This window comes from Haliotis cracherodii, unplaced genomic scaffold (genome assembly GCF_022045235.1).
Source record: "Haliotis cracherodii isolate W230 unplaced genomic scaffold, xgHalCrac1.p SCAF_4, whole genome shotgun sequence".
NCBI lineage: Eukaryota > Metazoa > Mollusca > Gastropoda > Lepetellida > Haliotidae > Haliotis > Haliotis cracherodii.
In genome coordinates this window covers 71,073,695-71,092,085 of record NW_027266297.1, presented here as the reverse complement: position 1 = coordinate 71,092,085, position 18,391 = coordinate 71,073,695, and the positions used below count along the sequence as shown (strand labels likewise).

At 39.7% G+C, this 18,391-nt stretch overlaps 1 protein-coding gene across 1 annotated transcript in view; it reads right to left on the bottom strand.

Moving 5' to 3' along the window:
- The window catches only part of LOC139480403 (actin, cytoplasmic 1-like), an 85,670-nt gene that overhangs the window by 51,746 nt on the left and 15,533 nt on the right, over positions 1–18,391 (bottom strand). The window lies entirely within an intron of this gene.

Here is an 18,391-nt window from a genome sequence, read left to right as displayed (position 1 = left end):
CTTTAGCTGGCAGATTTGCATATTTATATTCAGCCTGGAAGGTCGTGTTGTGTATCTCTTTACCAACAAGCCACATCTGTGAATAACGCACATTCCTGGGAAAGTGGGACGTTCTACACAACAATTATGCTATTTATGACAAGTGTGATTCATTTCATGTGAAAACTTGTCGACAAACACTTTCTAATAGCCTTCCCCACTGATAGCTAGATCTTATCTCAAAGTTGTTTCATGGAGGTGATAATTGTACTGCTTACAGTTGCAGACTTACAACCCTTAGAATTACAAGGCGGCATCGTCCATTGCACACCGAGTGACCTACACAAATCTGGACCAGCTACACTCTCACTTGTATTAACCATTTCCCATTGTCCGCGTAGAGGCATAAGACCAGTCAGTAAAGATCCATATCACACGTCTCCCACCATGCAAACACGAACCTACAAAAGATTGTTCGGTTGATATATACTTGTACAGTAATATTTCACTGGTGTCATAACACACCTTTGACAAATTATTGGTCCCGGGTGGTATTAGACCTTGAAATAAATTGCATTACCAATATTAAGTATGTCATCATAGAAATATTAACAGTAGTAACGACCTTGAACTTAAGCCTGCATCTGTGAAGGTGCCTCCATGTGTCGCAACGCTTGCATCACAGGTGCCTAATTCCTCAATAAAATGTTTTGTAATAAAATGTAAAAAACGCGACAAACCCTTTTTTTAAGCATACGAAATATTTGCCTTATATAGACCCCGGCTTCACTATGTATCAATAGTATGTTTATGAAGCACATTGGAAGTCATGACACCAGGTATTCGCGAACATTCCATACCTGATCCTGCGCGTGAAATCAAATAGTTCGTGGGCACGTGACATGGCTTCGTGATCTAGAAGTGTATTAGGAGTCGGGAACTTCCGAAATTCGGGGGGACCAGATATTTATTTTTTAAATCACGACGATGATCCTATTAAATATATCTTTGATAAAACACCTTGAAACAATGTAATTTTTGTTTTTTCTTTGCCAACAGTATGAAGAATAACTAGGTTTTTCCAGCACATTTGGGACAGTATTTGAATTACACTCTCGATTTTGATTGGATAACATAAAAATGGCGGCAGTTTGTATGACATACATGCGGGTTAAATGAGCATAATAGGCCCACAAGTATGTAATGTTTATTATTTATTATACATAACCCAAAATAATCCTTTATTGCATACTATAACGACATCGATCAATTATGTATGATATAAAGGTCAGGTTACCAGTACATTTGTGCAATACAAACACTGAAAGTCAACATCATCCTCTTTACAACAGAAACTGAGAATGGCTTTGCTAATAATAACATATATAATCTAAATAAGATCATTCATCATTCAAAACTGGAAAATATGTTGAAGTATGAAAACTCAGTCCGTTCTCGGGAACAAGCTAGGGACAGAAAAAGATAAACCCTTAAAAATGTATCGAACGAATTACATCATTTACTTTTTAAGCGATTGAACGAATAATGATTCGCTCAATGCCCTTAGCATCTACTTCATTATGTGTATAACGGACACCTCCGATATACCTACTTTATGTATAACGGACACCTCCGATATACCTACTTTATGTATAACGGACACCTCCGATATACCTATTTTATGTATAACGGACACCTCCGATATACCTACTTTATGTATAACGGACACCTCCGATATACCTATTTTATGTATAACGGACACCTCCGATATACCTACTTTATGTATAACGGACACCTCCGATATACCTACTTTATGTATAACGGACACCTCCGATATACCTATTTTATGTATAACGGACAGATACCCACTGTACATTTCTGCGTATAAACGCTGTATAAAATATTGGTGTAAACTTATGTCCCTCCCAAATTCACGATATCCTAAGAAAAGTTATGATATTTCAGCTAGCCACACATGGTAAAAGTAATTGGGCTACAAAAGTCAAAACTCTTTTATACAGCCTTGGATTTGGATATATAAGGGAGAACCAATATGTTATTTGCCCCGAATCATTTATTTCCAAATGTGAAGATCGGTTAAAATTTGCTTACGAACAGGATTGGCATTGGTCTTTAGCAAATAGTTCTAAAATTTTCCATTATCTACTTTTCAAAAATTAATTTAGTCTAGAGTTGTATTTGTCTGCTATCACTATCAACAAATTTCGTGTTGCACTAGCCCAGTTTCGCTGTAGCTCCCACACTCTCCACATTGAGACTGGTAGACACGTTAATACTCCACGAGAGCAGAGATTGTGCAATAGTTGCAACCAAAGATATGTCGAGAATGAATATCATTTTTTATTAATTTGTAACGCTTATGATGAACTTCGTCTTCAGTATTTACCACAGAAGTATTTTGTACATCCTACTCTTGCTAAATTCAATATGCTTATGGCGGTAAACAATGAAACTGTTATTAGAAATGTTGCAACTTTTATATACCATGCTATGAATGTTAGACTCCAAACACTAAGCCTATAAATGTTAATGATGGACCAAATATTGTACCATGGGCCGCTGGCCTACACATGTACTAGGATAAAGAATTGAGTAGTATAACGGACACCTCCGATAAACCTACTTTACGTATAACGGACACCTCCGATATACCTACTTTATGTATTATGGACACCTCCGATAAACCTACATTATATATAACGGACACCTTCGATATACCTACTTTATGTATCACGGACACCTCTCACAAAGATACATTATGTAAACCGGACACCTCTAACATAGATACATTTATATATAACGGACACCTCTAACATAGCTACAATATGCATTACGGGCACCTCTAGCATAGGTACATTATGTGTAACGGACACCTCTAAGATCGCTACATTATGTATAACGGACACATCTGACATAGCCACATTATATATAACGGACACCTGCGATATACCTACTTTATGTATAACGGACACCTCTAACATAGATACATTATGTATAATGGACACCTCTAACATAGCTACATTATGTATACCGGACACCTCTAACATAGATACATTATATTTAACGGACACTTCTCACATAGCTGCATTATAGGATAGGTACATTATGTATAACGGACACCTCTAAGATCGCTAGATTATGTATAACGGACACATCTGAAATAGCTACATTATATATAACGGACACCTGCGATATACCTTCTTTATGTATAACGGACACCTCTAACATAGATACATTATGTATAACGGACCCCTCTAACATAGGTACATAATGTATAACGGACACCTCTAACATAGCTACATTATGTATAACGGACCCCTCTAACATAGAAACGTTAGTAAAACAGACACCTCTCATATAGCTACATTATGTAAAACGGACACCTCTAACATAGATACATTATGTATAACAGACACCTCTAATGTAGCTACATTATGTATAACGGACACCTCTAACATAGGAACATTATGTATAACGGACACCCCTCACATAGCTACATTATGTATAACGGACCCCTCTAACATAGATACATTATGTATAACGGACACCTCTCATATAGCTACATTATGTATAACGGACACCTCTAACATTGCTACATTATGTATAACGGACACCCCTCACATAGATACATTATGTATAACGGACACCCCTCACATAGATACATTATGTATAACGGACACCTCTAATATAGCTACATTTTGTATAACGGACACCTCTAACATAGCTACATTATGTATAACGGACCCCTCTAACATAGATACATTATGTATAACGGACACCTCTCATATAGCTACATTATGTATAACAGACACCTCTAACATAGGTACATTATGTATAACGGACACCCCTCACATAGATACATTATGTATAACGGACACCTCTCATACAGTTACATTTTGTATAACGGACCCCTCTTACGTAGGTACATTATGTATAACGGACACCCCTCACATAGCTACATTATGTATAACGGACCCCTCTAACATAGATACATTATATATAACGGACACCTCGCATATAGCTACATTATGTATAACGGACACCTCTAACATAGGTACATTATGTATAACGGACATCCCTCACATAGATACATTATGTATAACGGACACCTCTCATATAGCTACATTTTGTATAATGGACCCCTCTAACATAGGTACATTATGTATAACGGACACCCCTCACATAGCTACATTATGTATAACGGACCCCTCTAACATAGGTACATAATGTAAAACGGACACCTCTAACATAGCTACATTACGTATAACGGACACCTCTAACATATCTACTTCATGTATAACTGACACCTCTAAGATTGCTACGTGATGGATAACGGACACCTCCGAATACCTACTTTGTGTATAACGGACATCTCTAAGATTATTACAGTATGTATAACGGACACCTCTAACATTATCGATTTTCGATGTACAGTAACAACGTAGCTTAACAAGTGGTTCATGAACACTTGAAATGTCCCAACACTTTTGCTGCACTCGATAATGCGCACCGATAGAGCAGATGTTAGAAATGAGTATGTTCACAGACAACCACCGATTTTCTTTTTTCTGGACGGATAAAACTTCAAAATATATTTTAAAATCCCTGTTCCGTGTGCTTCTAAGCAATAAAACTACATATAAGTTAACTTAGACAAACGCTTAATCTCTGAAAATATATAATTTTGACAGAAACAAATAACTCCATTTCAAATGAAAAGGAGCCCAAGTGAGACGGGAGATTCAGAACGCGGGGGAATTCTAGACTTGCTTCATTTAGAGCTTTGGTTTACAGAAAGGGCTGGGTGAAAGGGGAAATAATATGGTTTAGGGACTGTGAGACAGGCTAATATTAACTCTGAAATACTCATTAAAATCCCAGCAGTGACACGTGTCAAAATGTGCAAGTGGTAGATATCCAGTGTTTAACATGCAGATACGTTAGCTACACTTTACGAAGGAAGGTGTTCTTGACCGCGGCTTCAGTACACTACGTCAGAGCCTTATATAGTATCAAGCATTTTGGTGGGACGTTCACTCGAGCTTACCATGACATGTCACAGAGACAATTAATATAAATGACAAGCAATAAAACATAAATTAAAAAGATTAAAATAAAACTATTTGCATTTTTAATTCTAATAACACTTGATTTATATTGTATTGCTTATAATTTACATTTATTGAAACTTTTGTGGTTGACAATGTCTTTATTGTTTTAACGATGTTTCGGGTGAATAAAGGGGCAACAGGTAGCGCTGAAACCTCTAAGTGCCCCTCACAGACTTGATTTAAATTGTTTGTTTACTGCCATGTCACGGTATTCGGATGGTGTCATCTGATACAATCATCTTGGTGGATTTACAGATGCCGAAGTTATACGTGCTATAACGAACCGGAAGAGAACCAACCCACGACAAGACGAGCCACTTAATGGATATTTTACGTATGCTTCATGCGTATTAACATACAAGTCATATAAGCCGTTTTATAATGAGAGTTGTAGGCTATCGATCTACATTTACATCAGGCGAGGTTAGGTAAGAAATAATGGTTCCTTGAATGAAACCCTTTCATCCTGTATTCATTATCTGCTGGCATGAGTGACAAGATACAAGTCACTTAAGTGACAAGATACGCACTGTCACAGTGTCATATGAAACAAAGTCTAAGAAATAACATTATACAATATACGCGAAAGAAAAGCGTAAATCTCAGTAGCATGTGAGAAATATGTTAGACAGAGGTGAGTCCGACCACAACATGGTTATTGACAATCCGCCGTGTTACGACGTTTATCAGCCGAGACGTTTAGGCGAGACCAGTGAGACGGCAGTATCTGTTTCATATTTAGATCTATCCATAAATATACAGAGTGACCAAACAATCTCCACAGGACTGGGAGGAGGGTTGACAGGTAGACATCCACATGAGCACCAACTGTGCTCCCCTCCTTGCCGATCTGTTTCTTTATGCATATGAATCGGAATTTCTGTTCTGATGGGCCAAGTCAAAACAAGGTAATTTGACTAAGAAGTTTAGCTTAAGCTTCAGGTATTTCGATGATCTGATACCGTCCAATAACCATCAAATAGCCCTTCCACTGATTTACCACCTGAACTAGAAATAGAGGAGACCAGTGAGACCACCTCGTCTGTTTCATATTTAGATCTGTGCATAAAGATTCAGTGTAACAAACATCTTCACAAGACTGAAGGAAAAGAGGGTTGCCAGGTAGGCATCTCCGTGGGCACCGACTGTGCGCATATGAATCGGAATTTCTGCTCGGATTGACAAAGTAATTTCATAAGACAAGATAATTTGGCTCACAAGTTTAACTTAAGCTTCAGACATATCGATGATCTGATATCTGATCTTTCCAGTCGTCAACTTCCCTAAATGCCCGGCAATATTCCATCATCTCCAGCCTTTGGTGTCTACACATCACAACCTCTGAGGTACAATCGAGCATGCTCTGTCAAACCAAGACTTCAAGGAGCGTCATACGACTCTTGCTAAAAGATTGCTTGATCATCTTTATAACATTCAAGTCAAATGTTTGTTCGTTGCTATATGCCAATGACGTCGGAAATTTAGCTGACTTTTTTTATGATTTTTTTTTATGAGATATGTGTTTGGCTTTAAATGTGGAAAAATAAAAAGACAATAGAAATGGAGGATCACTACGGCACTATGACAAATTGCATTACAGCGGAAATCAATTAGAAAGAGTCTCTTCTTACAAGTACCTAGTTTTATTCTTCACGCCCAAACTCATCTGGACAAGAGCAACAACTGACCAACTCAGCAAGCAGAAAAAGCATGTCTTCTGATATATAAACTCCACCATGCGTCTGGAGGTTCACCAGTGCATACAGCCGCGGAATTGTTTGATGGAATGGTGTTACCTACGGTTCATAATTATGAGGATTTCTGTATTGTGAATACATAGAAAGGATACAGACTAAATACTTCAAACGTATACTACAGCTGCCAAACAACTAAAGAAACGATGCTGTTCTTGGTGAATGTGGAAGAGATAACTGTATGTACATTATATCACCGAGTGCATGTAATACTGGATTAAACTACTTGCTATGAACACTAATCCATTACCTAAACGAACGTATTTCAAATACGTATTTGGATATGTGTGGATCTCACAAGATGTTGGGAACTCAGCAATGTTTCTGTCTCAACTTAAACAAAGGGTTCTAGTGTGTGACTTTCAAGAATCGCATAGCAACATATTTTTTTAAATCTGAACTCCAAGCCTATTCAACTTTTAAATCGACTCTTGAACCGGAACTCTACTTAAAGTACATTGACTGTAAACTTGACAGGATACCTCTAACTCGTTTCCGCTGTGGTAATCATTAGCTCAGACTGGAGACAGGGAGACATAAAGGTGAAGATCCGCTGTGGTAATCATTAGCTCAGACTGGAGACAGGGAGACATAAAGGTGAAGATCCGCTGTGGTAATCATTAGCTCAGAGTGGAGGCAGGGAGACATAAAGGTGAAGATCCGCTGTGGTAATCATTAGCTCAGACTGGAGGCAGGGAGACATAAAGGTGAAGATCCGCTGTGGTAATCATAAGCTCAGACTGGAGACAGGGAGACATAAAGGTGAAGATCCGCTGTGGTAATCATTAGCTCAGACTGGAGACAGGGAGACATAAAGGTGAAGATCCGCTGTGGTAATCATTAGCTCAGACTGGAGACAGGGAGACATAAAGGTGAAGATCCGCTGTGGTAATCATTAGCTCAGACTGGAGACAGGGAGACATAAAGGTGAAGATCCGCTGTGGTAATCATTAGCTCAGACTGGAGGCAGGGAGACATAAAGGTGAAGATCCGCTGTGGTAATCATAAGCTCAGACTGGAGACAGGGAGACATAAAGGTGAAGATCCGCTGTGGTAATCATTAGCTCAGACTGGAGACAGGGAGACATAAAGGTGAAGATCCGCTGTGGTAATCATTAGCTCAGACTGGAGACAGGGAGACATAAAGGTGAAGATCCGCTGTGGTAATCATAAGCTCAGACTGGAGACAGGGAGACATAAAGGTGAAGATCCGCTGTGGTAATCATTAGCTCAGACTGGAGACAGGGAGACATAAAGGTGAAGATCCGCTGTGGTAATCATTAGCTCAGACTGGAGACAGGGAGACATAAAGGTGAAGATCCGCTGTGGTAATCATAAGCTCAGACTGGAGACAGGGAGACATAAAGGTGAAGATCCGCTGTGGTAATCATTAGCTCAGACTGGAGACAGGGAGACATAAAGGTGAAGATCCGCTGTGGTAATCATTAGCTCAGACTGGAGACAGGGAGACATAAAGGTGAAGATCCGCTGTGGTAATCATTAGCTCAGACTGGAGACAGGGAGACATAAAGGTGAAGACCCGCTGTGGTAATCATTAGCTCAGACTGGAGGCAGGGAGACATAAAGGTGAAGATCCGCTGTGGTAATCATTAGCTCAGACTGGAGACAGGGAGACATAAAGGTGAAGATCCGCTGTGGTAATCATTAGCTCAGACTGGAGACAGGGAGACATAAAGGTGAAGATCCGCTGTGGTAATCATTAGCTCAGACTGGAGACAGGGAGACATAAAGGTGAAGATCCGCTGTGGTAATCATAAGCTCAGACTGGAGACAGGGAGACATAAAGGTGAAGATCCGCTGTGGTAATCATTAGCTCAGACTGGAGACAGGGAGACATAAAGGTGAAGATCCGCTGTGGTAATCATTAGCTCAGAGTGGAGACAGGGAGACATAAAGGTGAAGACCCGCTGTGGTAATCATTAGCTCAGACTGGAGACAGGGAGACATAAAGGTGAAGATCCGCTGTGGTAATCATTAGCTCAGACTGGAGACAGAGAGACATAAAGGTGAAGATCCGCTGTGGTAATCATTAGCTCAGACTGGAGACAGGGAGACATAAAGGTGAAGATCCGCTGTGGTAATCATTAGCTCAGACTGGAGACAGGGAGACATGAAGGTGAAGACCCAGAAGTACTTCTTTGTAAATATTGTGTTAATTTTGGATTTCAGGTCGAAAATGAAATTATACCATTTCTTGTTAGTATGCCAACAATATTCAAAATAACAAACTCGCCATCTTGATGCGCATCATTTCACTCATCGTTCTTTAAGTACTTTTGTAAATATTATGTCTTCTACGTGTAAACGTACGATTAATCAGTTAAATATATATATCAGGCTATAAAACTTAAAATGTCGCTCCACATGTAATGTTTGTTAAGTTATATGTATAGATTCATTGATATGCTAAACATCATGTCTTTGTATGTCTGTGGGCCTGTGGCCTTAGAACTTATGAATAAACTCTTCATAAGGCGTCAGTAAAACTTTCATAACGTTTTATGATAGACATGTGGTGGATATTTTTTTAAAATGATCCTAGTGTGACTTGTTGACCATATGTTCCCCTTTTTTTTATTTTCAGGCGGACAATTGACTTGCCTTTACATGTGTTTGTGACGGTTGCCACCGATTGGGCAGGACACATTCACCTTTTTTCGCGAACACCTGGTATCATCACTATTTGATAATTATTTCTAAACACATGCTAATGATATATTCGGAATTGTTTCTGCATTTGGCAGAGGCTTCTAATGAATATGGAAAGGGTTTTATTGCACCTGGAATTGCCATTACACCTGGAATTACCATTACACCTGGAGTTGCCACTACACCTGGAGTTGCCACTACACCTGGAGTTGCCATTACACCTGGAGTTGCCATTACACCTGGAGTTGCCATTACACCTGGAGTTGCCATTTCACGAACTGACTACATTTAAAGTAGTGACAAGCATCTAATGTGAAGGGACTGGCGACAAAACAAGATGAGTTGACCAGCTGTAGATACAACACTATTGGAGTACGTAAAATGCAAGTCTCATGGGTATATTCAACTTTGCAGAATCGGATCGATCGTCAATGCATATATCGTATACAAAACACCGGGAATGGCGCGTAAATAAATTATTATTACTTACTTACTTACTTTGGAGATTTAACGTGCGCTTTCCGACTGATGCGTATTTCGCTCACGGGCCCGGCCAGCCCATTTAATGTGTTTCCGAAAGGGGCGATAGTGGTGTGTGTAACCCAAGAGGGGGCTTTAGGGGTTGCTTATATAGAATTTGGGAATTTGAGATTTGGAATAGATGCCGATGGGGTTGGAGAGTAGAACTATTTTTTATTTGGGCCTTGTTTGTTATATATATGGGCAGTCTGTAAATAATCGAGTCTGGACCAGACAATCAACTGATTCACATCGGTTTAACCTCACTGTGCCCTCACCCCAAAAGTTGTTACAGTGGACTATAGGGGATTAAGAGACACAGATCACTTAATCGCTTGGTATAGTCTGTGTCATTAAAGTGAACCCTCTTCTGAGGGTGAACTCTGTTCAATTAGTGTCTAACTGTTATTTGAAGATAATAGGTGAGCTGTTTTCTCGTGTACATTATTTGATGATAATAGGTGAACAGTTTTCTCATGTCACGATTAAATGCATAGGGCTAATTAAAATTATAAATTAGTGATTGATGTCAATCCTGGAAGTGTCAAAATGGCATTTGCAAGTCATACTGCTTTCTTAAACAAAACTGTAAAAAATCAAATGTCTTCACCCCAAAACTTAATACACCCAAAATAGACATAACACTAGCTAGCGCAATAAATAAACAAACCGACCCAAAAATAACAAAAACCACCACACTAGCATACATACATGAAAATTGGCCAAATTGGTGTCATATTTACACAGACGGATCCTCAGATCCGATCTCCAAACACACAGGTTTCGGAGTCCACATCACACAACCAACTAAAGCCACACAATCCTTCCGAATCCCAAATGATCAATCAATATTCACGGCCGAACTAATGCGCATGGTCTCAACCCTTCATAATCAACAATCTAAAAAACAACAAAAAATCCTAATACTTACCGACTCGCTCATTGGACTACAAGCCCTCCAAAATATAAACACCAAAAACCGCCCTGAACTAATAAATCAAATACTAAAAAGCTCAAACGATTTAACTAAGGCATGCAAACAAATAGTATTCATTTGTATCCCAGCCAACGTAGGAATATACGGCAATGAAAACGCCGATAAAACTATCCCTTAAAATCCCAGAAATCCCAGAAATAAGCTTAAACCTACCCATCTCCAAATCAGAAATCAAAAGTGTCAACAAACAAAAAATCACCAAAAAATGGCATAACTTATATCTAAACTCAAATAGCCAAATCAAAAAGGTTCTCAAAAAAACCTAACCAAACCAAAAATTCTACATCCGTCCAAAAAAATCGACAGAGTAATCACTTAACTTAAACAGGACATACCAACCTAAATAACCACCTAAAAACAACACACAAAAACCACGCAACAGGAACCTGCCCACAGTGCAAACAACAAGAAACCCCAGAACACGCACTCATACACTGCACCCACTACCTAACACACCGAACTACACTACAAACCACCCCAAATCTTAATAAGGCTCTTACTCTAGAAGCAATCCTAAACCCACAAAATAAAATCGAAAAATTCAAAGCCTTAGGCGTATACTTAATCAAAACAGGACTAATAAATCGCATCTATAATCCCAATAAACTACCAAAACCAAACCACATAATCAAACTAACAAACTTCCATACCCAGCTCCCTTAGTTCGCCCCCCAAACCCTCTTGGCATTTTTTCCAAATCTCAAAATTTCCAAAATTCTATATAAGCAACCACTAAAACACCCCTACTGGATGGCCAAACAACCTTTTCCCCTTTTCGGAAACACATTAAATGGCCTGGCAGGGCCCGTGTGCGAAATACACTGCATTCGGAAAGCGCACGTAAAATCTCCAATATAAGTAAGTAAGCATACTGCCATAAAAAATTGGCTAATGATCAAGTTCATGTTCGATTTGTTGCTAACTCCCAAGGTGGACAGAACTTAGTTTTCAACGGACACAGATTCCGAATTAAGAACAGAAGAAACACCACCATACATTGGCGTTGCTGCAGGAAGGAATGTCCGGCGACAGGAGAGACGTGTGGAACCATTTTGAGACCCTGGGTTCCAGGACAACCAATCACTTAGAAGGCTGACACTCCAAGCTGAAGAAATCGGGCCCAAGTCATTCAAACATCTTTAAATTTTTTGACATTATCAAGAATGAACAATCACGTTCAGAGACATTATTGATGCAAATTCACGCCGGAAGACGACTGCCACCAAAGAGAAGGATATATCTCCAAATTGACGACAACATCCTGATAGAGAAGGACAACTTGTTGACTGACAGACTGACACCAATTGAATATGTTAACGCTGTGGCTGAATATGTTGGATTGTGAACTGAATATTTCTGCTGTAAAGTGACTTTGAAATGTATATTTATTTATGCAATACGTAATCTATCAATATGAAATTTTATGAAATATATGCTTCTGTAAAGTGAATGTACTGTTGAAATGTATATGAAATTTTATGAATCCGACAGATAGTAATTTTCTCTATATAAGACATGCAACAGACTATAGGTTATCCCCCTATCGTTACCCACTTAACCACGGCTGACTACACCTGTACCCTTTAACAATAGGTGAGGGCACAGTGAGGTGTTCCCATTCACATCATCAACATCGATCCACGAAATTGAGATACAATGACATGCATCAACAAAGTCAGCGTGCCTGATCACCCGCATCCCGTTAGTCGCCTTTTACGACAAGCATGGGTTGTTGAAGGCCTATTCTTCACCGGATCTTCACGGGTTTTATTTGCACTTGCGTCCTATCTATCATTGCAAAGGCTGAAGCGTAAATACAGCTGTGGCGGAGCCTTTATGTAGAGAAACTCGATATCCTCCACACTTAAACGCTTGATTGCACAGAACGCCCATTATCGCTTGAGTGTATCAAAGCCCAAATCACCTAAAGCTGGCATTGATACGTTGGTAGAGCCCTGTGACTGCCCCATGCACAGTTGATTTACGCTTTGCTTTCCTGTAGATACTGGTATAATCTTGACTTTATGACTCCACTTTTTACGTTATCATTCTCCATTGGGGTGGTGAGGTGAAATGGGGTTTAACATCGCGTTCAAGATTATTGCACAGATATAGCGACATGCATTGCCTATTAGAATTGTATGGTGCACTGACTGGTAACATGCTGTTTATTAGCCTCAAAATGATATGAACTAAATCTATATTAATAACATCGTTCGTTGATTGACTTCTTGCCACCCCAACATCTTTGATTTTGAAGAGCGAGCAGTCCAGAACTGAGGTGAACCTGCCCAGCAGTGTGGTCACCCAGGACAACCACCGAGGAAACGTCGCTATGTTGCAGTCGACCAGGGGCTGCCTTGGACTATACCAACACCGGCATCTAGAGGGTATCTAGACTATGTCTTTGGTTGTTTGTTTGTTGCTTAACGGCGCACTCAGCAATATTCCACCTACATAACAGCGGTCTGTAAATAATGGAAAATCCAGTGATTGACATTATGAACATCGATCCACATGCATCAACCAAGTCAGCGAGCCTGCCACATTCATCTCTCCCCCGACCGATCCCGTTAGTCGCCTCTTACCTCTTACGACAAGCATAGTCGCCTTTTACGACAAGCATGGGTTGCTGAAGGCCAATTCTACCCCGGATCTTCACGGGTATAGATGTATGATCAGTGCATGACTGATAGTGCGATATTTATTTGTAACAATTTATAAAAAGACAAATTGTTCGTGCAAACATGTAAAATAAAAACCACTTTGACCATCCTGTAGTTATTTGTTCAGTTTTTGGTGACACCTTAAGAATTCCAATGTGGGATCTTCCATACTTACATCGCCTAATTACGTACATCTAGTCAAGCAAAGTGAACCCCAATCACCTAATTACTTACCTATCTACCCAAACAATTAAGTGAAGTGAGTGGAAACCTGTCTACAATAAACAAGATATGCCCATAGTGTGTTTTCAATGTGGAGCTAGGTTATCTGTAGATTTACCGTGGAAAATTAAATTTTGCACACCGTTCAGTATGTTTATCTCATTTCTACCATGACTAAATAAAACTCTTAGGTGACAGAAACAGGCATAATTCCTGGGGCACTAACGCCCGCCTCGGGCAACTTTGTGGCTGCTATGGCAAAGAGCACAGTGGTTTGATTAGATTATGTTGGGGAAAACCCCCACATCATGTTTCCATATTTAATCCCAGGTAGTAACACTCAATTATTCGCTAAAATGAACTGTTTCATAGACCAATGTGGATACGTCATCATGTTTGACAGTAACGAAAGGATACATTAGATCAAGGAGGGGGGGATTTGAACAGCCTCTTGACGTCAGCTCATTATGACGTAACTAAAAAGTGCACTTTATTGTAGGATGATATTGGAAAGCTTAAAAATGTTTTTCGATCCATGAAGAGCTGGGGTAGTATAGCTCTTCAGCAACCCATGCTTGCCGTAAAAGGCGACTATGCTTATCGTAAGAGGCGACTAACGGTTGATGCATGACATCGATCCCAATTGCGTGGATCAATGATGTCAATCACTGGATTGTCTGGTCCAGACTCGATTATTTACAGACGGACGTCATATAGCTGGAATATTGCTGAGTGCGGCGTTAAACAACAAACCAACTAACTAAAAATGTTTTTCGAATTTAACAACGATAGTGCGAACGAGAGGGTTTTGACCTGTCCGGCGTGACGAATGGATGCGGTGTAATTGAACATCGCTGAACTCGCTGTAAAGATATTTAGAGTTGAGTGTAAATGTAAAACATTTAATTGTGATGACACAACAAATCAGGCCAAACAGATCGTTAATGATTTCAAGCTGTTCAACAAGGGTACATATGATCATTATACGTAACATTACAGAGATCGACGAGGGGGCATTACAAGCAAGATATAGCACATGTATGACTCGTAATGATTTTCACAGAGGAGACCGCCTCCATCGGCTCGGAGTCAGTGTACTGTGTCCATGAGTGGGGTTGTCATGTTAAACTACGGCATGGTATCTCAGTGGGCAAGCTCTATGAATCGGCATCAGTCCGGACTAGTACAATCAGCCACACACACGCTATGTAAGTGCAATAATCTTGGACACGACGTTAAACCTCATTTCACCTCACCTCAAAGAGGACACGTCAGTCGCGCACAGACAACAGGCGCTACTGTGTTCGCCAATGGCCAATATGTTGATGGTATTAAAGTAAACCCTGAAACAATAACTACAAAAAAACAATCGATCTAAAACAATATATTACAAACACCGATATACATAAACATACTGTTACAGCAGGTAGCACTGGCTGTGGTTGTCAGTGTTTATATACTTTCAAGTAAACACATATTTCTTATGAGCAAGGAAATACACATTCATATATGTATCAACGTATTTCTGTCTCGATATATAACCAAATGCATATACCAGATAGATAATATACACAGTTAATAAATTGAATATAAACCATGCATGTACACGACATGTAAACCTACCAGGTGGGTTAATACCACACCTGGGGACGATGCCGCGCCAAGTTTCTACCCAGTAGTACTAACTCGTCTGCAGAGAAAATAACAATATGTGCACGCAGTAAGTGCATACATGCAATAAGAACACATACAGATCTCAACACTAATACCTACTGTCATATACATACGTCTACACGTTGCTGAGCATGACAGGGTAATGCTATAAGATGGTCATCCATTCATCACATGCATGCCCACTTAGCCTTCCCTCTTATATCCAGTAACAAAACACCAAGCTTGGAATATGATCAAAGTTTCCAAAGGTGGATCCAAAGAGAATATCACGGGTTGGAATAGAAATATATGTTAATCCTTTGAAGAATATATGTGGAGTGACCACACACCTTCTTAGGTGTCAAGTGTACAGTTTAACTGAGGACCCAAGTTGGCCATGTGGACAAGAAGGCTTCAGTAGGGAAAGGGCTCAGGCTATTGTGTTAGTGCACAGGGTGGGAAGTTGGCAGACTAACAATGCATGCATGCGTAGTGAAAAGGGCTGTGACTAATAGTGTATTGTTTAAGGCAGACTGAGCAATAAATTAAGATGACTAAAATTGTGAATAAAAAGCATCTAATTATGTCCATGAATTATACCTAACATGTTTGTTATTTTCTTTGCTGTTTAACGCCGCACTCAGCAATTTTCCAGCAATACTTGCCATCTAAAATAATACAAGAAATATACAAAACATAATTGCCACAGACGTATAGCCAAAAGACCAAATTGTTTTATAACATTAGGCCAACAGCGTCGGAACAACTGACAAAATGTGACGTCATTTGGCTTTTTATAAAAGTGATAGTGAATATAGATCAACTACTATTAGTCAAAGTCAAAATATAATTTTAAAATTAATAACGTCTATAAAAAATTGTGTAATGTGCTCAGAGAACAGTTCTTTATAAACTGATTCAGATCTTCACCCTTGCTTTACTGAAATCACATGTATTTTAGGCAAACATACATGATTCAATCACGGCGGTTCTTCCAAACCTATGTTGTACACGGTGTCTAGCCGGGAGAGCCACATTTCAGAAATGGCTATTGCCGGTAAAGCCACATTTTCAGCTGAGTGCATTTCGCCTATTCTAGCGGGTAATTAATTAATCCGATTACCGATACCTTTATATGAGTGTCCCACATTTAAATTACTAAGCGCGGTACTCCCAGACTGAGGGAGGCGACCAGTTCCTACACCGTGTTAGTGACGACGTCATCATCTTCACTACAGACAAGAACATTGAACATTTGTGTACTGCAGACATTGTATTTTGTGATGGTACATTTTATGCCTGTCCCAAGATGTTTGATCAGATTTATTGTTTACATGCTGAGGTGTTTGGCCATATGTTTCCATTAGTTTACTGTTTGTTGTCCAATCGAACAAAAGTTATGTCAACATGTTTCAGTACCTATGCGATTTTGCTAGTAGAGGAGGTCTAGAGTTTGCCCCACTTACAATTCAGTTGGACTTTGAACGTGCAGCTCACAATGCCGTGACTGGGGTATTTCCTGGGACATTAGTTAGAGGGTGTTTCTTTCACTTCACCCAATGTATCTGGAGGAGGGTGCAGAAAGAAGGTCTGGTGTTGGACTATAAGGAAGATGAGGAGGTGAAGAAGCTGGTGACAAGAGCTGCTGCCCTCCCTCTAGTACCTCGTGACAAAGTGGATGATGTGTGGCTTGATGCCATTGCTGACTCTCCTGCTGGCCCTAAAGTGACTGCCTTCATGGACTACGTGACAACCTGTTGGGTTCAAGGAGGCCACCGTACCAACAATCACCTGGAAGGGTTGCACAACAAGATAAACAAACTTGCCAAGAAGTGCCACCCGAACATTTACGAGGTAGTGAAGCTATTTCAGCGAGAGCAGTCACTCAAAGAGGTTGCAGTCCTTAGACTCTCACACCAGTGATCAGAACCTTCACGAAGAAAGAAGTACAAGGCAATCGATGCACGTATTGCGTCCCTCAAGATCCAGCTCCTGAACCCACACCTGAGTGAGATGGAATATGCTGACCACGTGGGCGACCTCCTTCATCTGCATTATGATATTCATATGCTATTCATATTCATCAATGTAAAGTTTTGATGAATATGTTATCCTTGTTGAATAGAAAATGAGAAAACAAGACTTGTTTTGTTATATACGGTAACCTGTTAGAATCACAAAGCATGTTTTGACAGCATGGCCGCGAGAGCCACATTATACAATCACGCAACCATAACCATTGCCGCGAGAGCCACATCAATTTGGGCTATCTATTTTCGAAATGTGGCTTTGCCGGCCTGTAACCTTGTACACACTACGTGCATACATTCTTCAGTGAACCAATTATGTGTATACGTATTTCTGTAAATGTAGAACGGAATGAAGAAAAGAGACTTTCGTTCATATCATTTAAGTGTTTCTTTTCAACGTCACAGCTAGCTAGCATGCATTTCCAAACGTACATAAAATAGAATGCAGCTTGATGAATAACATATAGCACTTTAACCAAATGACCTATAATTGAATTTAGAATTTATTCCAACAAGATGAACTAATTGATTCTTATGTTTGGCAATTGGAATCATTGCATGTAGACACTGATTGAACTCTTTACTTAACGTATCAGACAAAATGTATTTGGTTACATACACAGGCGCTACGTCTAGGGCCCATCTCTTATTCCCATGCGTCCTGCTGGGAGGTGATATGATATGATGAACCCCTGACTGTGGCGGACAGTTCTCACATGTACACACGAAAGGCTGTTATGCAATTACATGCATCAACACGGTACATATC